We start from the raw sequence: 23560 nt of genomic DNA, 5'->3' as shown, positions 1-23560 counted from the left end.
CTGCATCACGCTGTGGGATGTTTCACTGTAGCAGACCCTGGAAGGCTTGTGAAGGTAGAGGGTAAAATGAATGCAGCAAAATACAGGGAAATCCTGGAGGAGAACCTGATGCCGTCCGCAAGAGAACTGTGACTTGAGAGAGGATTTGTTTTACAGCAAGACAATGACCCCAAGCATAAAGCCAAAGCTACACAGGAATGGCTTAAAAACGGCAAAGTTAATGTCCTGGAGTGGCCATGTTAGAGTCCAGACCTCAATCCAATTCAGAATTTGTGGCTGGACTTGAAAAGGGCTGTTCACTCACAATCCCCATGCTATCTGTTTGGGCAGTTGTGTAAAGAAGAATGGGGAAAAATTACAGTGTCCAGATGTGCAAAGCTGATAGAGACCTATCCACACAGATTCAATTCAAGGCTGTAATTGCTGCCAAAGGTGCATCTGCTAAATACTGATTTGAAAGGGTGAATACTTATGCAATCAATTATTTTGTGTTTTATATCTGTAATTAATTTAAATCACTTCGTAGAAATCTGTTTTCACTTTGACATGAAAGAGTCTTATTCTGTTGATCAGTGTCAAAAAAGCCATATTAAATCCACTATGATTCAATGTTGTAAAACAATAAAACATGAAAACTTCTGGGGGAGGGATGTGAATACTTTTTATAGGCACTGTAAGTACATCAAGGCAGTACAAGAAGAAAGGAATAGAGGAATATAGAATCTAGTATCACAGTTACAGAGAAAGCAGAATGCAAGTAGACAATAAGGTGCAATAGTCATGTAAGCTAGATTGTGAGGTCAGGAGTTCATATTTATCTTAAAAGAGATCTATTCATTCGTTTCATAACAGTGTGATAGAAGCTGTTCTTTAGCCCGGTGGAGTGTATTTCCAGGATTTTGTGTCTCTGATGGATCTGAATTTCAATGTCAGAAATATTTTAAAAAACTTTACAAGCTTTGCCTTGGTTCTGGTGGAAAGATTGTTATGACATCTCAAGGTGAGGAGAGGGATAGTAATGGGTCCTTGCCAATGGACTACTGACCACTGAGGCCTGACTCCAGGAGGTGCAGACACTCTGACCCCGGCCTTGGAAATTTCGGCTGGACACAACACATGCTCATCTCAACTCAGACCATAAAGACAAAAATTTTATGGAGAACAAATTCAGTTCCATGTATACTAGTTGAGCAGTCATTTGGATGGGTAGGATATACTAGTGTGATTTATGACTAATTTCATCAGGCAAAAAGCCAAAAATACTTTCTGTATAAACAATAGATTCTGTTACAGTTTTACATCTGTCTTTTGTCACTCATCTGTAGAGCAACAAACAACATTAGATACAGTCCATAGAGTAGTAGGAAGATCTATTCCATCGTATGGTGCTTAAATTAATGTTGAATAAAATAATGACCCATTCTATACATTTAGTTATAATCACTCCTTGGTGAAATGCTTCACTTTCCACCAGTGCCTCCAAATCCTTCAGCTCCAAACACACCGCTCCTCAGACAGTGGAAGATCATGAGAAGATTGCTGGTTGCACTATCAGAGCTTCACCCGGGATATCGATCATACCTGTAGCTCCACTCAGTGCAACAACTGCAAACTGAGTTGTATTCCAGCTGTATGTAACGCTCAGGGCTATCGGCTCGTGTTTATCTAGTGTTTGTCTCACATTTACGTAGTTGCTGTGTAATGCCGCCTGGTACAAACTCACACATCAAATATCAGACAGCACACAATGTACGATTTACAGATTACACTTTATAAATCTTACTGGAACTATGTAATTAATAGAGATACAATATAAAAGGAAAGTAAAAGGTGACAAACTTATCAGAGTTCAACCACTTCGTGCACAACCGTTGGAGCTCAATTAATGAGGTCTTCATTCCACCTTTCCATCCCTGCTGACCACCTCGATCCGCCACCTGGGACCAACCACGGTGGTCAACAAGAGCGTGTCCAGCACGTCTTCCCTCTTCGGTTCTCCTCCCAAAAAAGCCGTCAAACCACACAGTTCCCAGCCATGTGAGACAGAATATCACCCACAAAAAGAATAACATGGACACCCATTGGTCCATTCACTCCCTTATCAATAATATAACCCAAACAAGCAGGGAGAGAGAGAACTCCTTACATCACAATTATTATTACAGAAAAGCCATTTTATATAACATACGTTTGTACAAAGAAGCCATTTCAGACACCTCAGCAGCCAGTGTAACCAAGACCCAGTTACACTCTCCCCCCACCAAATAAAGTCATATCCTCATGACATTAAAGGAGTTCACCAATCCTCCTTGCAAAACACAAAACCCAACCCAGGTGCATAAAGCAGTGACATAACTTCCCAGGGCGGTAGGGATCACACCCTTTTCTCCCGGCGCTACATAAGTCTTTTTTTTTCTTTTTAAAATCTTTTTATTGAATTAGTACACAAAAGGTAAACCATATAGGCACTGATACACAGTTGCAATATAAATTTACAAGAGATATTAATACAAAAAAAGTTAGTACAAACACTGCAGTTTAGATATAAAATAACCAGGTAATGTAATAGTATATTAATTTTCAAACATGTCAATAAGGAAAAAAAAACCGAAAAAAACCCACCGTGCAACTAATCTAAAAAGCAAAGCAAAGCAATGGGCTAACTAGGTATCAAGTAGAGTTAAACAACTTAAAACAATCACGTCCCCAAACCCGACCTCCACTAAAAACAGTTAAAAAGCAAGAAGGGAATGTAGATATGGCCAGAGAAAGAAAAAAAAAGTTACATTAAATGAAAATGTTGAATAAAAGATCTCCAAGTCTGTTCAAATTTAACTGAAGAATCATAAAGATTATTTCTAATTTTCTCCAGATTTAAGCATAGTATCGTCTGGGAAAACCAAAAGAATGTAATTGGAGCATTAATCTCCTTCCAATGTTGTAAAATACATCTTTTCGCCATTAAAGTAAGAAATGCAATCAATCTACGGGCTGAAGGGGAAAGATTACTGGAAATTTTAGGTAATCCAAAGATAACAGTAATAGAATGGGGAGAAATATGTATGTTCAATACCTTTGAAATAATATCAAAAATATCTTTCCAAAAAGTTTCCAGAGTAGGACAGGCCCAAACCACATGAGTTAAGGAAGCTATCTCCCCATGACATCTGTCACACAAAGGGTTAATATGAGAATAAAAATGAGCTAATTCCTATTTTAGGTAACATGTTTTTTCCTCCCTCTTTTACGGATCGCGCTTTTCAAACTTGGAAGACTAAGGGTATTTTACAGTTTTTGGATTTATTTTTAGATGGTTCCCTTATGTCTTTTGAACAATTATCTAATAAATATAACTTATCAAGAATACATTTTTTTAGATATTTACAAGTTAGAAATTTCCTAAGTACTATACTTTCTTCCTTTCCAATGCTTCCTCCTACATATATTTTAGATTCGATAATTAACCTCAATCCATGTCAGAAAGGTGCATCGGCTATGATTTATAATATTATTATGAAACTTAGGAAAGCTCCATTTGATAAGATTAGGGTAGATTGGGAACAGGAATTGGGGCTTACCATTTCTGTGGATGATTGGGGGCAGATTTTACAATTAGTTAATACTTCCTCTATTTGTGCTAAACATTCCCTAATTCAATTTAAAGTGGTTCATAGAGCACATATGTCCAAAGATAAGTTAGCGCGTTTTTACTCGCATATTAATCCTTTTTGTGATAGATGTTCGGGGCAGATAGCCTCTTTAACTCATATGTTTTGGTCTTGCCCTACTTTGGAAACGTTTTGGAGAGATATTTTTAATATTATTTCTAAGGTGTTAAATATAGATATCTCTCCTCACCCTATTACTGCTATCTTTGGACTACCTAAAATTTCTAGTAATCTTCCCCCTTCAGCCCGTAGAATGATTGCATTTCTTACTTTAATGGCGAAAAGATGTATTTTACAACATTGGAAAGAGCTTAATGCTCCAACTACCTTTTTTTGGTTCTCTCAGACGATTTTATGTTTGAATCTGGAGAAAATTAGAAGTAACCTTTATGATTCTTCATTTAAATTTGAACAGATTTGGGGACCTTTTATTCGATATTTTCATTTAATGTAATATATACCCTTCTTGTTTTTTTTTCACTGTTTTTAATGGAGGTCGGGATTGAGGACGTGATTTTAAGTTTAACTCTGTTTGGTTTCAAGTTAGCCCATTGCTTTGCTTTGCTTTTAGTTAGTTGCACGGTGGGTTTTTTTTTGGGTTTTTTTTTCTTTTTTTCTATTGATATATATAAAATTTAGTATACTATTATGTTATCTTGGTTTCTTATGTTTAAATTACATTGTTTGTAGTATTTTTTTTTGGTATTGATACCTTCTGGAATTTTATTATATTTTAACATTGTATTAATGTTTATATGGCTTACCTTTTTGTATACTTATTCAATAAAAAGATTTTAAAAAAACGAGCTAATTTATCTTTAGACATATGTGCTCTATGAACAACTTTAAATTGAATTAGCGAGTGTTTAGAACAGATAGAGGAAGTATTAACTAGTTGTAAAATATGCGCCCAGTCATCCACCGGAATAGTAGGACCCAATTCCTTTTCCCAATCTGACCTAATCTTATCAAGTGGAGCTTTCCTAAGTTTCATAATAGTATTATAAATAGCAGCCGTTACACCTTTCTGACATGGATTAAGATTAATTATAGTGTCTAAAATATATGTAGGAGGTAACGTCGGAAAGGAAGAGAGTATAGTACTAAGGAAATTTCTAACTTGGAGATGTCTAAAAGAATGTATTCTTGGTAAGTTATATTTGTTAGATAGTTGCTCAAAAGACATAAGGGAACCATCTAAAAATAAATCCAAAAACCGTGAAATACCATTAGTCTTCCAAATTTGAAAAGCACGGTCAGTGGAAGAGGGAGGGAAGAATATGTTACCTAAAATAGGAATCGCAAGCCCAAATTGATTGAGATCGAAAAATTTTCGGAATTGAAAGCAAATACGTAAGGTATATTTAACTATCGGGTTACAAACCAGTTCACAGCATTTCAAATCAAAAAGAAGAGAAGGACCTAAAATAGAGCCAAGTGCATAACCTTGAGCAGATTGTAATTCCAATACTACCCATTTAGGAATGGATAGTGTATCTTGATCAAGTAACCAAAATTTCATATGTCGAATATTAATTGCCCAATGATAGAATCTAAAGTTAGGTAATGCAAAACCTCCATCTCTCTTAGCTTTCTGTAGATGTATTTTACCCAATCTCGGGTTTTTATTTTGCCAAATAAATGAAGAAATTTTAGAGTCAACTTTGTCAAAAAAGGAGTTTGGAACAAAAATCGGTAGTGCCTGAAATAAATATAAGAATTTTGGCAGAATAAACATCTTAACAGCATTAATACGACCAATCAAAGTTAAATAAAATGGAGACAATTTAAATGAAAGTTGAGTAATGTGATCGATTAAGGGTAGGAAATTAGTCTTAAATAAATCTTTATGTTTACAGGTAATTTTAATCCCAAGATATGAAAAATGATTATTAACCAATTTAAACGGAAGATTCTGATATAAGGGGACTTGCTTATTAATCGGGAAAAGTTCACTCTTACCGAGATTTAACTTATAACCTGAAAAAAGACTAAATTGTGCTAATAAATCTAAAGCAGCAGGGATAGATTTTTGGGGATTAGAAATATATAAAAGTAAATCATCAGCATAGAGTGATACTTTGTGGGACTTTAAACCCCGAGTTATCCCAATAATATTTGGAGATTCTCAAATAGCAATTGCAAGAGGTTCTAATGCAATATCAAATAATAAAGGACTAAGAGGACAACCTTGTCTGGTACCTCGGAAAAGAGGGAAAAAAGGTGAGCTTAAAGCGTTAGTACGGACTGAGGCCATAGGAGAATGATATAACAATTTGATCCAGGATATGAATTTCGGGCTGAATTTGAACATTTCAAGCACCTTAAATAAGTAAGGCCATTCGACTCTGTCGAAGGCTTTTTCAGCATCTAAGGAAATGACGCACTCAGGATCATTTTGCGAGGGGGTATAAACAATGTTTAACAGTGTACGAATATTATAAAAAGAGTAACGACCTTTAATAAAACCTGTTTGGTCTTCGGAAATAATATAAGGAAGTGCTTTTTCTAATCTGTTTGCTAATAATTTAGAAAAGATTTTAGAATCAACATTTAATAAGGATATCAGTCTATAAGGTGCACATTGAGTAGGATCTTTATCCTTCTTTAATATTAAAGAGATCGAAGCTCTATAGAAAGATTCAGGAAGTTTACCAAGTTTTAATGAGGCCTCCAGAACCCTGAATAACCAAGGAATTAATGAAGATGCAAAACATTTATAAAATTCCACGGTAAACCCATCAGGACCAGGAGCTTTCCCTGGACTCATAGAGAAAATAGCCTTCTTAATCTCATCAGTAGTAAAGGAAGTGTCAAGCATAGAAGATATATCATGTGAAATCTTAGGGAAATCTAGGTTATCTAAAAAATCATACATATATTTAGAGTCTCATGGAAACTCTGATTGATATAAGGAGGAATAAAAATCAAAAATGGATTGATTAATCTCCGCATGATCAGATATCAGTTGATCATTTTGATTATAAATCTGATTAATTTGAAATTTGGAATAGTTAGTCTTCAACTGGTTAGCCAACAGTTTACCAACTTTGTCACTATGTATATAAAAGTCACTTCTTGTTTTCATTAATTGATTTGCAATCGAGGACGAAAGTAATAAACTATGTTCCATTTGAAGTTCAGTTCTTTGTTTATACAAGTTCTCAGAGGGAGCTGCAGCATATATCTCAAACAACAGGAATTCTGCAGATGCTGGAAATTCAAGCAACATACATCAAAGTTGCTGGTGAACGCAGCAGGCCAAGCAGCATCTATAGGAAGAGGCGCAGTCGACGTTTCAGGTCTCGGCCTGAAACGTCGACTGCGCCTCTTCCTATAGATGCTGCTTGGCCTGCTGCGTTCACCAGCAACTTTGATGTATGTTGCAGCATATATCTTATCAATTTCCTTAATCTTGTCTACAATAACCAGCTCCTCATCCTTCAACCTCTTCCTCAAAGCAACAGAATACGAGATGATCTGACCACGAATATAAACTTTAAAAGTGTCCCAAAGGATATTCAGAGAAATATCTTCTGTATAGCTGATTGTAAAAAAGAGATCAATCTGTTCATTCATAAAGTTAACAAAATCTGAGTCCTGAAGCAACAACGAATTAAAATGCCATTGTCTATTATTTTGTGTGTTGGCCGATATTTTAATAGAAAGCTTAAGTGGAGCTTGATCCGAAATGGTTATAGAGTCATATTCACATTTGACCACTGAAGGAATAAGATGAGAGTCAATAAAAAAATAATCAATTCCTGAATAGGAACGATGAACATGTGAAAAAAAAAGAAAATTCTTTTTCCTGACGATGCAAAAAACGCCAAATGTCCGTCGACCCGGAATCTGAAAGGAATGAGTTAATCAAAGTTGCAGATTTATTGGGTAAGGTCCGTAAAGGAGCCGAACAATCCAAAGATGGAGATAAACAAGTATTAAAATCCCCGCCCCAAATTAGTAAGAACTCATTCAAATTCAGGAACAAATTAAATAATGATTTATAAAATTCCGGACAGTCCATGTTAGGAGCGTAAACATGAACCAAAACTACCTTTTTATTAGAGAGTAAACCACTAACCAATAAAATCTGCCATTTGGATCAGAAATAATATCATGTTGTACAAGAGTGATTGAGGGATCTATAAAAATAAAAACCCCTCGAATCTTAGCGTTGGAATTTGAATGGAAGTGATCATCCTTCCAGAATTTGAAAAAACGTAATCTGTTCCCCCTCCGCACATTGGTCTCTTGTAAAAATAGTCTCCGGAATACTTTAAAAATTCTTTTCCTTTTTATTGGATGATTAAGACCGTTAGTATTCCAAGAGACAAAATTAATAGTAGACTCCATAAAACCTAAAGTCAACCCGCAAAAAGAGGAGGATTGACAATAGGGTCGACCCATGCACCCGGAAAGGGAACAGAACAAACAAGAGATAATGGGAAGGAGAACGCAACCAATGGTTCAGTAATATAAGCAGCCCAAGAGAAAAAAACGAAAAAGTGAAGCCCCTCCCACCACCCCCACCGAACTCCCAAAGCTAAATCTAAGATAGACCAGCCAGAAAGAAGCAAGCACTAGAACTACCCCCATGACTTCCGATAGATGCTCACTAAAAAAAGTGTATATATAAGAGGATCAGCTAAAGTTATAAAACAGTAGCGAAATTTTAAAAAAGTACACCGATTAAAGCAAACCTGATATGATACAAAGAAAAAAACAGGTAAATATAAAGAAAACCGTTAACCAACAACATACCATGTAGTTAAACAAGAAAATGAGACAATTAACATAGACCAGCGAGGAAAACTACGAAAAGTATGTTTGAAAACTACAAAATTTAAAGCCTCAAAGGAAATACGTAAAATGATGCAGAGGAACTAACCATCCAGAATCCCAAGGGAAAAAGAAAGGAGTGACGCAGTTAGAAAAAAAATTTGGCAACCATATTAATTAACCGAAAAAGAACTTTTCTGCCCTCATATAAAACAAAAAAATAAAAAAAAATAAACCAAAACAGATTAACTGCCTCCGAACAAACAGAAATGGTTTAATAATTGCGATTAAGATGTTGAAGGCGAAAATTGATCAAGGTAACTCTGAGCTTCCGATGGAAAGTCGAAAAAATGGGAAGCGCCCTCAGGCAAACGAATCTTCAAACGTGCAGGATAAAGCAACACTGGTTTTAAATCCATCTTATCAAGTTCCGACATCACAGATCTGTAACGGACACGTTGATCGTGAACCTGCTTACTAAAATCCTCCACCAGCCGGAATCGAAGTTGTGAATAATCAATGTAACCGTTAGGTCGAGCAAATCGAAGCAATTTCTCCTTGTCTTGAAAATAATGAAATCGTAGAATAACATGCCAAGGTTTATCAGACGAATATAATGGGACTCTGTGAGCCTGATCCAATAGTGGTGGTTGGTCAGGAAATAAGGTAGGGAACGCATCTTTTAAAAGTTGAGAAAAGAACTTTACAGGGTCATCAGATTCAGCAGCTTCACGAATACCAATAATTCGAATATTCTGTCGTCGCATTCTGCATTCTAAGTCCGAGTTTTTAAAAGTCAGAAAGTCAAGTTTTTTCTTCATTTCAGTAATTGTCTCTTCAATTTTCCCCATCTTGAGTTCATTTTGTTGCGTGGATTTTTGAAGATTAGATATAGCAGTCTGATGTTCCGTAATAGACGTTTGCATTTTATCGATCACATCAAGAATTCTCTCCAGTTTAGTTGAAATTTCCACACGAATCAGATCCGTTATAGTAGTTGAAATTTCCACTTGAATCAGATCCGATAGAGCTTTCAAAGTTAACGCTGGTTCAGTCGGAGGAGGATCGGTAACTTTCGGTCTAACTGGAGGTTTGCCGTCTTTCCCGTTCTTAACATAGCAGACCTTAAAAACATCCAAATATAAAAAAAAACACAATTTGTTGCAAGGAATATGAAAATCAGTGCCTTAATGGTTGGCTTAAATGTAGCTGATCATAGAAAAAACTCAGAGGTAATGGAGCGAGTCAAGAACACGACTTCACTCCATGAGCTCTACTAGAAGTCTCCATCTACATAGGCAAACCTCTCCGGGGGGTTCCTACTTCTCTGAGACCTCCGTACCTCCTCTAGTGATCCTTCCGGCTCAGACACCACTGGAGACACCTCCGGTCTACCTGTCAAACCCTCATCTGCTCCCTCACTGGGACCCCTCGGCAACTTGGAGCCTTCTGTCTCAGGTGCTGGTTCCACTCTTTCTCCCTCCAATGCTGGTTGTATCCCAGGCTGCCCCCCAACACCCTCCCTCCTCTCACCTAAGTCAGTGGGGGAGGGTCAGGAGCCTCTTGTTTCGCTACCGGGGAATTAATGAACGGAAACAGGTACCACACATCCGAATCATCGCCTTCCAAATCAGTATCCCTTTCCGGGGCTGGGCCTGGCCAAGTCTCTTTCGCGGTGGGCTCTTCCCTCGCCCCGTGCCTCCACGGAGTCCTCATACTACGCGTAAACTCCAATTTAGGCTCTTGGCCTACCTGCACCTCTTGACCCAGGGGCAAGAGGTGGTTCTGATGGTGTACCTTGACAGGCCCCTTCCCATCCTCTGGTCTCACCTGGTAAACAGGGAGATTCGGCATCTGACTCTCCACCACATAGGGAGTGGCCGCCCAGCGATCCACCAACTTGTGCTTACCAGGTAGTCCTAAATTCCATATGAGGACCCGGTCTCCTGGCAATAGTTGGGTGAACTTCACTTTCTGATCATACCTCCTCTTGTTCCCTTGATTCTGCTTGGTGGCCGCCTCGTCAGACAACTCGTACGCCCTTCTCAACTCTCTCCTCATATCGGACATATACTTCAGATAAGGATTAGAAGGTAATTCACCTGCTTCAGTCCCAAACAGAGGTCAATGGGCAACCTTGTTTCCCGCCCGAACATAGATAACAAAGTGAGTACCCTGTAGCGTCATTGCGAGTACAGTTGTAACAGTGAACCAAATGCCCGATGTGCTGACTCCACTTACTCTTCTGACTGACCTCCAGAGTCCCGAGCATGTCCAACAGAGTCCGGTTAAACCTCTCAGGCTAAGGATCACCCTGCGGGTGGTAGGGCATGGTCCTGGATTTCTCGACCCCAAGCATACCCAGTAATTCATGGATAAGCCTGCACTCGAAGTCCCATCCCTGATCATTATGTATCCATTTGGGGAGACCATAATGAACAAAATACCTCTCCCATAACACCTTCGCCACTGTAGGCACTTTCTGGTCCTTAGTGGGAAACGCCTGAGCCTATCTAGTGTAGTGATCCGTGATGACTAAGACATTCGCGGTGTTGCTGGTGTCTGGATCAATAGACAGGAAATCCATACACACCAGGTCCAGGGGTCCCGCACTCTGCAAGTGGGATAACGGGGCTGCCTGCACAGGCAGGGTCTTCCTCCTGATGCAGTGACTACATTTCTTACAGTATTCTTCAACCTCCCCCCTCATCTGGGGCCAGTAAAACCGGTCCTTGAGTGATCCCTTGGTACTTTCCACCCCCAAGTGCCTGGAATCATCATGTAGTGCCTGGAGCACAGTCTTCCGATACTTCTCAGGCATGACCAGCTGCCAGCGCCGGGGGTGGTCCGGGGGGACGTGGCCCGGTGTAAGATTTGGTTCTTTAGCTTCAACTGAGGCCACTCCTTCCATAGAAAGGGCACTGAGGCGTGTTTCACCTTCTCCGCCTGAGCCATATCCCTCTTTTTAGCCGTGTACCAGATAGTGCCAATGCCCGGGTCATTACGCTGAGCCGCCCCCACTTCCACGGGACCCAACTCCAGCAACTCCCTGTTCCTCAGAGCAGTCAAATTACAGTACACAGTGGGTAGCGTGTCATCATCAGCCCCAAATTGATCTACTGCCTGATCCACTGCCCGATCCAGCCCCATCGGGTCCCCGGCTATAGCATCGCTCGCAAATTGACACATGGCCTTCATTCCCGAGGCAGGGACGCGCTCCCACTCCTCATCCGTGCCCAAACCCTCATGCGCTCGACGAGACAGGGCATCTGCATCGATGTTCCGACTCCCTGGCCGTTACTTCAGGCTGAACTCATAGGCAGACAAGGCCGCCAACCACCGATGCCCAGTAGCGTCCAGTTTTGCCGAGGTCAGGATATAAGTGAGAGGGTTGTTGTCCGTTCTCACCTCAAACTTGGCCCCGTATAGATAGTCACTCAACTTGTCCACCACCGCCCATTTCAGCGCCAGAAGCTCCAACTTGTGAGTGGGATAGTCTCTCTCAGAAGGCGACAAACTTAGAAGCCATTGACCTCAATCCATTGCCCTATTCCTGGTACAGGACAACCCCCAGACCCTCTCAGCTGGCATCAGTGTGTAGCACATACGGCTGCCAGGGATCGGCAAAAGCCGTCACCGGAGCTTGTGTCAGCGCCCTTTTTCAGCGATTGGAACGCCTTCTCACATTGAGCATCCCACCTCAATCCAAAGGGCTCCAACGGGTTCCAGTATCTTCCTGCCTCCTGCCCTCAGTCTCCCTTCCTTTTCTTCCCCACAGGGGGATAGCCACACAACAGCTGGTTCAATAGGTGACTCACTTTAGCATATCCTTTCACGAATCGCCGATAATACCCACAGAACCCCAAAAACGAGTGCAGGGCGCTCACAGTCTGGGGTCTCGGCCAGATGGTCACCGCGTCTATCTTAGCCGCATCAGTAGCCACTCCATCTCGTGAGATTATGTGTCCGACATAGCCGACAGATGTCTTGCAGAACTGGCATTTGTTCAGGGACAGTTTCAACCCTTCCTCCTTCAGCCGGATTAACACCTTCAGCAGCCGCTCCTCATGCTCCTCCAATGTAGATCCAAACACTATCAACTCATCCAGATACACCAACACCTCGAGCAGGTTCATATCCCCCACTGTCCTCTACATGACCCTCTGGAAGATGGCTGGGGCCCCCAATATGCCTTGGGGCATTCGTTCAAACTGAAAGAATCCCAGGGGACAGATGAAGGCCGTCTTCCCTTTATTGGCCCCACTCATCTGAATCTGGTAACACGCACTCCGCAAATCCAAGACACTAAACCACTGCGCCCCAGTTAAACAGGCCAGTGCGTCTTCCACCCTTGGGACCATATATTGGTCGGGAACAGTGCACCGGTTCAGGGTCCTATAGTCCACGCACATGTGTACCTTCCCACTTTTCTTCCTTGCCACCACTATGGGGGACGCATAGAGGCTCCGGGACTCCGCGATAATCCCTGCATCCTTCAATTGCCGTAAGTGCTGCTGCACATCTTCCACATCTGCTGGGGCCAGCCGCCGCGACATTTCTCCAAAAGGGGTGTCATTTGTCACCTGGATAGTGTGCCGAGTGCTCTTGGAACATCCACATCAAACTCGAGAAAAGACATCCCCTAGTTTCAGTATCTTCTCCACCAGCCTGCTCTTATACTCCAGCGGCACAGAGGAGTCTTTAAAATTAAAGGCCTCCTCGGTCAGCCCCCTGTTCTCCAATAGTTCTCCCCCAGTGGGCCTCACGGGGGCGCTAGACATCACCATCACTGGGAACAAGTGCGCGAGGGGCATCCCGTGCTTAAAGGTGATCTCCCTCTCCGTTGTGTTCCTTACAATCACCCCCATCTGGCGTGCCAGTAGAACTGAGGGCCTCTGCAATTCAGGTCTCACCAGCACCCCAGCTGGGAACTGAGACTCCCCTTCAAGGTCTTCAGGGGCGTCAACTAATAGGGCCTCGCCCGCCGGTACTCCAGGTCACCCACTTCTTTGAATACCGCTCGAAACACTGGGTGTCCCGAGAGGGTCTCCAGAAAGTTCACCCCTGCCTTCTCCTTACCGGCTCCCAGGAGCCATCGCTCAAGAGGGGAGTTAGCCCCCACCAGAAGGGCAGTGCCACCTGTTTCCACCGAGTCCGGACAGACCAACACCAACCTCTCAAGGGCTTCCGACACTCCCACATCGCCCTCCGAGAATTCCAATCCAACTGACATGCACCCATCATACGGTTAATCACCATCACTTATACCCCAAATCTCCAGGGCATTAAATGGGGTTACGGGCAAATGCTTCAGATATTTATTGTAGAACGACCGGTACAATAAGGTGACCTGTGACCCTGTGTCAAGGATGGCTCTTGCAAAGATTCCCTCTATCTGTAGGGACACGCTGGAGTGGGGTCTTACTAATCCATCCCGAATAAGGGCTTGGTCTTGCAGGGGTCCCATGGTAGATTTCGGGGAACGTGTTCCTCCAGAGACTCCAGTCTGTTTCCTCACTGAATCTCTCCTAAGTTTCCCGACACCTCTCCTTCTTAGTCACCCAGGGGCTTGCCCTCCGCGGGGCGTCTTGTCTCTCACAATGCCTCCGAAAGTGTCCCTCTTCCCCACAGCTGTAGCACACCCCCAGCCGCTCACATTCCCACTGTAAATGCCCCTCTTTCTCACAGTTATAGCACACGCTACCCACTGCCCCTCTCCTCCCGGGATGCCCACCACTCCCAGCCCACTGCGCGGACCGTCCCCTGAAGAGGGTACTCTCCCTGTCCATCCCCTCAAACGAGGGGTCCCTCCCCCCCGGGACCCCTTGGGTCGCTCGGCTCTCAACTTTGTCACCACCTCCTGTACCGCTAAGAATCGTCCCCGGTGGCCAGAGTCCTCCTTCCGGCCCAATGCGCTCTCATCCTCTCGCATCTCTCTAATCAGCTGACCGAACGATGGAGGGGGGGCTCCTTTTACAGGACTGCCAAAGACTCCAAGCCACCTTGTCCTCCCCCAGGGATTCATCCTCAAATTCGCCAACTCATCCGCCTTCACTACCCTCGGCGCCACAACCCATTAAGCATTATCTCCAGCCGGAAAATGTATTCTGAGAGCTTTTCCCCTCTTCCCTGCCGTGTGTTTTGAAACTCCACTAAAAGCTCCCAGGAACCTCTCGTCAATCCAAACACACCCTCCAAAGCTTCCAGATACTCCACCAGAGAAGCCGAGGGCTGTTCAGCTTTCAGCTTCCGGCCGATACCAGTCACCACTCCCTGCAAAGTTTCCACCAATCGCTGTCTCTTTTACTCATCCGAGCCTGGCCGCTCCCCTAACAACTGGGCCGTGTTTTCGATCCATGTCTCATAATTGTCCTCCCCTTCCGGGGTGGGCGTGGCTCCTGAGAAAATTCTCAGCTTCGGGCGGGGCCCCTCGTCCCTTCTCGCCAGGGAGGTAATGGTTGCTGCTAACTCGGAGGTCTCACCTCTCGCTGGGGGACGGGGCCTGACCAATCCTTCCCACTCTGACCCCTCTTGCCCTTCCTCCCCCATTACCCCAAGAACTCGTTCCCTCACAAACTCTTTCAACCCTCCATCACTGGCTACTGGCACCTCCACTGGGGTCTCCTCAAACTCCTCCTCCGATGCTCCTCACATTCATCCTCCAGGAGGGTGTAAAGGCCCCACAGTCCCACCTCTCCCGGGACGCTGACCATCGCTGGCAGTTCCAACGTCATGACGTCAGCACTCGTACGAACCAACACCAAGCTGGATTCCACTACTTTATCGCACATTCTAGCTATGAGTTCTACCTGGCCAATAGCTTTAATCAGACTCAACCCTCGCACTAGCACTTCTTCCGAAGTGCGGAAATCCACCCCACTTAACACGCATGCATGATTAACCGGTACGTCCTCGGACTCACACCAGCTTACAATCTTATCCCGGTCCATCTCCACACTACTTAATGTAGTGACTTATACAGCTTACACAGAATTCAACCCCGGACGATGGCCCCCACAAATGTAACACTCAGGGCTATTGGTTCATGTCTATCTAGGGGAAACCCTGTCTGCCCGGCAAACCGTGTCTCACGTTTGTGTAGTTGCTGTGTAATGCACCCTCGTTCAAGCTCACACATCAAATATCAGACAGCACACAATGTACAATTTACAGATTAAACTTTATAGATCTTACTGGAACTATGTAATTAATAGAGATACAATATAAAAGGAAAGTAAAAGGTGCCAAACTTATCAGAGTTCAACCACTTCATGCCTAACCGTTGGAGCTCAATTAACGGGGTTCTCTTTCCACCATCGATCCCCTCCAACCCCCTCAACTCGCCGCTCGGGTCCAACCACGGTGTCGACCAAAGCGCATCCAGCACATCCTTCCTCTTCGGGTCTCCTCCCAAAAAAGCCGCCAAACTACACGGTTCCCAGCCATATGAGACAGAATATCGCCCACAAAAAGAATAACATGGACACTCATTGGTCCGTTCTTCCCCTTATCAATAATATAACCCAAACAAGCAGGGAGAGAGAGAACTCCTTACGTCGCAGTTATTATTACATTTTATATAACATACAAAGAAGCCATTTCAAACACCTCAGCAGCCAGTGTAACCAAGACCCAGTTACATGAAGAAGACACAGGTGAGAAAGCACTGGGCGTATTGTGCGTAGTTGTGGTTGCTCAGCTTTAGGAAGGGAAGTGTGTTCCCTGATCCCCAAGGTCAAGAGTCACAGTCGGCAGGTACTGAGGACTAGGGCCAGTGTTGCGGGGGGGAATAAAGAATTTGTTTTGCTGTTGTGGTGTTTGTTTTGTTTTGTGTTGGCTGCAAGTTTTTCTGATGAAAGTTGTGGGCATCCTGTGTTGACAGCAGAAGTGTGGCTGTGTGGAAACACTTACAGGCTGTCCCTAGCACATCCTCAGACTGTAAAAATCAGTCACCATTGTAGCGTAGTGGGTAGTGCGATGGTGTTACAGCTCAGTGCACCAGAGTTTGGAGTTCAATCCCAGGGTACTCTGTAAGGAGTTGGTACATCCTCCCTGTGGAATGCTTGGGTTTTTACCGGGTGCTCCAGATCCCTCCCGCATTCCAGATACACACCTAGTAGAGTTATTGGTTATTGTAAATTGTCCTAGCTTAGGGATAAACAGGGGGTTGCTGGGTGATGCGGCTCCAAAGGCCAGAAGGCCTCTATAGAAGGCCTCATCCAGGCCTCTATTCTGTACTGTATCTCTGATACAGTAAGGCATTTGATAAGGTTCCCCATGCAAGGATCCTTCAGAAAGTAAGGAAACCGTGCTTTGTGGAACCAGAATTGGCTTGCCCACAGAAGGCAGTGGTTGTTTATAGATGGTTCGTATTCTGCATGGAGGTTGGTGATAAGTGGTGTTCCACAGTGATCTGTTCTGGGACCCCTTCTAGTCGTGATATTTATAAATGACCTGGATGAAGAAGTAGAAGGGTGGGCTAGTAAGTTTGCTGATGACACAATGGTTGGGGGTTCTGGATGGTCTGGAGGGTTGTCAGATGTTATAGTGGGACATCGGTAGGATGCAGAACTGGGCTGAGAAGTGACAGATGGACTTGAACTCAGATAAGTGTAAAGTGGTTCATTTTGGTCAGTCAAATTTGATGACAGAATATAATATTAATGATAAGACTCTTGGCAGTGTGGAGGATCTCAGCGATCTTGGGTCCGTGTCCATAGGACACTCAAAGCAGTTACGCAGGTTGACAGTATTGCTAAGAAGGCGTATGATGTGCTGGCATTCAACAACTGTGGGACTGAGTTCAAGAGCTGAGAGGTAATGTTACAGCTATATCAGACCTTGGTCAGACCCCACTTGGAGTATTGCGTTCAGTTCTGGTCACCTCACTACAGGAAGGATGTGGATACTATAGAGAAAGTGCAGAGGAGATTTACAAGGATGTTGCCTGGATTGGAGGGTGTACCTTATGAAAATAGGTTGAGTGAACTCAGCCTTTTCTCCTTGGAGTGACAGAGGATGAGAGGTGACCTGATAGAGGTGTATAAGATGATGAGAGGCATTGATCATGTGCCTGCTGCCCCAGCACACAACAGCGAACATGATCGCACTGGCCACCACAGAGTCGTAGAACATCCTCAGCATCGTTCGACAGATGTTAAAGGACCTCAGTCTCTTCAGGAAATAGAGACGGCTCTGACCCTTCTTGTAGACAGCCTCAGTGTTCTTTGACCAGTCCAGTTTCTTGTCAATTCGTATTCCCAGGTATTTGTAATCCTCCACCATGTCCACACTGACCCTTTGGACGGACACAGGGGTCACCGGTACCTTAGCTCTCCTCAGGTCCACCACCAGCTCCTTAGTCTTTTTCACATTAAGCTGCAGATAACTCTGCTCACACCATGTGACAAAGTTTCCTACCGTAGCCCTGTACTCAGCCTCATCTCCCTTGCTGATGCATCCAACTATGGCAGAGTCATCCGAAAACTTCTGAAGATGACAAGACTCTGTGCAGTAGTTGAAGTCCGAGGTGTAAATGGTGAAGAGAAAGGGAGACAAGACAGTCCCCTGTGGAGCCCCAGTGCTGCTGATCACTCTGTCGGACACACAGTGTTGCAAGCACACGTACTGTGGTCTGCCAGTGCCAGAGCCTCTTAGATAGGTACATGGAACTTAGAAAAATAGAGGGCTATGTGCTAGGGAAATTCTAGGCAGTTTTTAGAGTAGGTCACATGGTCAGCATAACATTGGGGGCAAAGGACCTGTAATGTACTGCAGACTTCTATGTTCTGTGTATCTCTAAATAAGTAATAGAAACAACACATTGCACTGTATGTGACTAATAAATATTATTTACTCCGATCTGGTTGGTTATCTATCCTTTCCAACAATGACAGGAGATGAGTTAAAATGGAAAAAACCAGTGCACTGGGACAACTCTACTCTCTTGACTTGGAAGTCCGGGTCCAATGGTGCAAGTAGTCGTCACAAACTGGATTTGTTTTGGTTGCAGTAGATGATCATGACTTCGTCTGTGCTTCGTCATGCTCTTCACTCTCCACCATGTTGCAGAACCACTTTGCTGGGTGTAGGATCCCACTGTTGATATCATCCACCCAGTCCACCAACGCTGGCTTCACATGCTGGACAGGCATGTCCCTATCTCATGGGCCGTGAGGCCTACAGGCTGTCCTCAATTAGGTTCTTTTTCACTGGGGCATGAGGCCTACAGGCTGTCCTCAATTGGTTCTCTCTCACCGGGGCATGAGGCCCACAAGCTGTCCTCAATTAGGTTCTCTCTCACTGGGGCATGAGGCCCACAGGCTGTCCTCAATTGGTTCTCTCTCACTGGGGCATGAAGCCCACAGGCTGTCCTCAATTAGGTTCTCTCTCACTGGGGCATGAGGCCCACAGGCTGTCCTCAATTGGTTCTCTCTCACCGGGGCATGAGGCCCACAGGCTGTCCTCAACTGGTTCTCACTCACTGGGGCATGAGGCCCACAGGCTGTCCTCAATTGGTTCTCTCTCACTGGGGCATGAGACCCACAGGCTGTCCTCAACTGGTTCTCTCTCACTGGGGCATGAGGCCCACAGGCTGTCCTCAATTGGTTCTCTCTCACCGGGGCATGAGGCCCACAGGCTGTCCTCAACTGGTTCTCACTCACTGGGGCATGAGGCCCACAGGCTGTCCTCAATTGGTTCTCTCTCACTGGGGCATGAGGCCCACAGGCTGTCCTCAATTGTTTAATCTGCCTGTCGAAGCAGTGTACTGGGGTGTCTCCCCGTCTCATGCAAACAGCTACGAGGGGTGATTGATAAGTTGGTGGCCTAAGGTAGAAGGAGTCAATTTTTGAAAACCTAGCACATTTATTTCTCAACATAGTCCCCTCCTACATTTACACACTTAGTCCAGTGGTCGTGGAACATGCAGCTCTTGAACCTCCAGAAAGTGGTCCACAGCAGGGGTGATTGACAAGTTCGTGCCTAAGGTAGAAGGACATGAGTTATACAGCTCTCGTTACATGCACATGCAGTTCAACACTTTGAGTGATTATGCAGAAAGTTTGAAGTTAATAACTCATCTCCTTCTACCTTAGGCCACGAACTTATCAATGGCTCCTCGTACTTTGAGCCCCAGGTGAGCGAGGTACAAAGGGCCCCAGAATGGACACAACAGTCCCTTCACCAGAGGCACTACCCCTCCCTGGACACCACATACACCCCAAATCTAATCTAGTCTAATCTAATTAATAAAACAGAGCAAGTTCAGAAAAAATCTCAGAAGGATGTTACTGAGCCTAGAGCACCTTCATTAAAGGAGAGACTAGACAGGCTGGAGCTTCCTTCCCTGGAGTTAAGAGGTCAATGGGTGACCTTACAACGGTTTATAAAATCATGAGGGCCTAGATATGGTGGATGGACACAATCTGTTTCCACAGTAGAGGAGTCTGAAACTAGAGGACATAGATCTAGGGTGAGAGGAGAAAGATTTATAGACTGCCTGAGGGGCAACTGTTCCCACACAGTCAAGGCCAATTTTTCTTCTGTGTCGAATCTACGCCATAGGTATGGCGTAGCCGCATACCCTATGCCATAGCCTGATCAGCACCTCCCAAAAAATGTAACTACGTGTCACGGCGACGCAGACCATAACTGTGATTGGTCCGCTTGGTAGCATCACATTTCCTCCTACGCATTTCTGGTTGCTTCGTCTCGTCAAATCTACCTGCCGACATCCAAAAATATTTGAAATGCATTTCCTCATCCAAGTCTCTCAGTGGCCAGAGAAGCACAGAAAATACACCCTCCTTCTGTCCCAATCCGTTCAACGGTCATACACACCATCTCCTCCAATGACTTCCCTCTTTTCTGCGTTGCAGTAATTTCAATAAAAGTAACTCTTGTTCAACATTTATTAGCTCCAACTCCAACATGATGTGCTCAGTTTCAGTCGCCATTGTTTGAAGTACACAAAGAAACTCAACACAGTGACATAGAAACCCCACCGCCAACTAACGTTTTGGCGGTGAATTGCAGAGCAACGCAGACACATTAATGCACAAGTATAAATGTTCACAACAGCGTAGGCCACTAGCATAGGTTACGGTGTAGAGCCTACGCAGAAGTATAAATCAGCCTTCAGTGGTAGATTTATGGAACAAACTGCCAGAGGAAGTGGTAGCGGTAGGTAAACCTTTGGAGGTTAATGGAAAAGAAGTGTTTAGAGGAATTACCATCGTCTCTATTCCTCAGGATGCTAAAGAAATTTAGCATGTCCCTGTTGACGCTTATTAATAGCACCCTTCTATCTGGATGCATCATCATTTGGTCTGTCAACTGCCCCACACTCTGCCGGCCGCCAGAACACGCAGAGTTGTGGAGACAGCTCGGTACATCATGTAAAAGACACTCCCCCTCTACGGAAACACGAGGAATACTGTAGATGCTGGAAATTCAAGCAACACACATCAAAGTTGCTGGTGAACACAGCAGGCCAGGCAGCATCTCTAGGAAGCGGTACAGTTGATGTTTCGGGCCGAGACCCTTCACTTGGTTCCACGTTAAAGGAGCCAACCCCAGAGTCAGAGTTAGGAGTTCAAGTGTGACACCATCAGGAAGAAGTTTATACATCCTTCCTGTGAGCACATGGGTTCTCCAGTTTCCAAAGGTATGGGTTAATTGGTCATTGTAAATTGTCCTGTGAAGAACCTGGGGTTAAATAGATAGGTACCCTGTTGGGCAGTGCAGGTTATTGGTCCAGAATGGCCTGTTCCATGTTGTATCTAGAAATAATCAACCCTAGATATTCTTATTTCTCCCCTCTCCCATCGGGCAAAAGATACAAAAGCCTGAAAGGTCAACTTCTAACCCCTGTTTCCAGGCTTTTGAATGGACCTGGTCTATGATAATAAGGAATCTTGGCCTCGCAATCTACCTCATTATAAACTTGTACTTTATTGCATTTTTTCAGTAACTTTTTGTACATTATTCTGCTTGATTGTCGCTTTATTGTTTTATCTTATTCTGAGTCAATGCTCTATGTAATAATTTCATCTGTATAAACAATATGCAAAACAATCTTCTCACGATATTGTGGTACAAGTGGCATTAGTAAACGGGGAAATGGAACGAACTCAAGTACACACCTTAGTTGACACAAATGAGTTGGGTCCAATGAACTGCCTCCAGGCTGTATAACCCTGACTCCATAAAACTGATAATAACAATGAAGTGAGACCAAGAATTGGTGGTGCTTTTCTCTGAGATGAACAGGGAAAGGACAGTGCTGTTTCCTGAGGTGAGACCGGGAATTGGCAGTGCTGTTCTCTGAGGCAAACAGCAGGAACTTCTTGACGCAACAGGCAGTCTACAGGGCTCTGTGACAGCGATTTTATTTAGAGATACAACATGGTAACTGACCCTTCTGACTCAATGAGCCCATGTCGCCCAATTACACCATGTGACCAATTGACCTACAACCCACATGCTGCAGAATGTGGCTGGGAATCCGAGCAGTGGTAGGAACCCCACACAGTCAGGGAAAGAAATTTAAAAACTTTTTACAGACATCCATGGATTGAACCCGAGTCGCTAACACTGTTATCGTGTTGCACTAATCACTAACATAATGTGCCACCTTCATACAATTAGCTCTCAGTCTCCGGCATTCAGGTGAGAACAACCTAGGCAATTATCCTCATTTGAGGCTGCCTTTATGTTCATCTGGTTATTCAAGATGGAACAGGCCAGCAGGGCACCGCACATGTCCCTGGACAACGGGGGAAGATATATATACAATGTCACCCTCACCTTGATGGTCACTTTTGTGTGTGGTTCTTCCTGATTGTGTGTGGAACCTAAATACGTGAACAAAAAATAACACCATTTGTCAGGTCCCATCTCTCTCTGGTGTTGTGTCCCATCTCTCTCCGGTGTCTGTTTTGTCCCATCTCTCTCCAGTGTCTGTTTTGTCCCATCTCTCTCCGGTGTTGTGTCCCATCTCTCTCCGGTGTTGTGTCCCATCTCTCTCCGGTGTTGTATCCCATTTCTCTCCGGTGTTGTGACCCATCTCTCTCCGGTGTTGTATCCCATTTCTCTCCGGTGTCTGTTTTGTCCCATCTCACTCCATTGTTGTGTCCCATCTCCCTCCGGTGTTGTGTCGCATCTCTCTCCGGTGTTGTGTGGCATCTCTCTCCACTGTTGTGTCCCATCTCTACCGGTGTTGTGTCCCATCTCTCTCCGGTGTTGTGTCCCATCTCTCTCCGGTGTCTGTTTTGTCCCATCTCTCTCCAGTGTCTGTTTTGTCCCATCTCTCTCCGGTGTTGTATCCCATTTCTCTCCGGTGTTGTGACCCATCTCTCTCCGGTGTTGTATCCCATTTCTCTCTGGTGTCTGTTTTGTCTCATCTCTCTCCATTGTTGTGTCCCATCTCCCTCCGGTGTTGTGTCGCATCTCTCTCCGGTGTTGTGTGGCATCTCTCTCCACTGTTGTGTCCCATCTCTACCGGTGTTGTGTCCCATCTCTCTCCGGTGTTGTGTCCCATCTCTCTCCATTGTTGTGACCCATCTCCCTCCAGTGTTGTGTCCCATCTCTCTCCGGTGTTGAGTCCCATCTCTCTCTGGTGTTGTGTCCCATCTCTCTCCGGTGTTGTGACCCATCTCTCTCCACTGTTGTGTCCCATCTCTCTCCGGTGTTGTGTCCCATCTCTCTCTGGTGTGGTGTCCCATCTCTCTCCACTGTTCTGTCCCAACTCTCTCCGGTGTTGTGTCCCATCTCTCTCCACTGTTGTGTCCCATCTCTCTCCGGCGTTGTGTCCCATCTCTATCCGGTGTTGTGTCCCATCTCTCTCCTGTGTCTGTTGTGTCCCATCTCTCTCCGGCGTCGTGTCCCATCTCTCTCCGGTGTCTGTTGTGTCCCATCTCTCTCCACTGTTGTGTCCCATCTCTCTCTGGTGTTGTGTCCCATCTCTCTCCGGCGTCTGTTTTGCGCCATCTCTGTCCGGTGTTGTGTCCCATCTCTCTCCGGTGTCTGTTTTGTCCCATCCCTCTCCGGTGTCTGTTGTGTACCATCTCTCTCCACTGTTGTGTCCCATCTCTCTCCGGTGTCTGTTG

General features: G+C 44.4%; 1 protein-coding gene across 4 annotated transcripts in view; it reads right to left on the bottom strand.

The window, feature by feature from the left end:
* Positions 1-23560, bottom strand: part of LOC134352884 (sodium/hydrogen exchanger 2-like) — a 426743-nt gene that overhangs the window by 359070 nt on the left and 44113 nt on the right. Inside the window, exon 1 of one of the 4 annotated variants that reach the window (XM_063060454.1) lies at positions 1904-1986. The exons of 2 other annotated variants lie outside the window; for them this stretch is intronic. The gene's annotated coding sequence lies outside the window, so the exon portion shown is untranslated. Of the gene's footprint in view, positions 1-1839; positions 1987-23560 lie in introns of those variants that run through there. One more of the 4 variants, XM_063060452.1, reaches the window with a different exon arrangement.

The sequence above is a fragment of the Mobula hypostoma genome, chromosome 10, assembly GCF_963921235.1.
Source record: "Mobula hypostoma chromosome 10, sMobHyp1.1, whole genome shotgun sequence".
Taxonomy (NCBI): Eukaryota; Metazoa; Chordata; class Chondrichthyes; order Myliobatiformes; family Myliobatidae; genus Mobula; species Mobula hypostoma.
The sequence above is the reverse complement of the archived record's forward strand: the minus strand, read 5'-3'. Positions and strand labels throughout refer to the sequence as shown.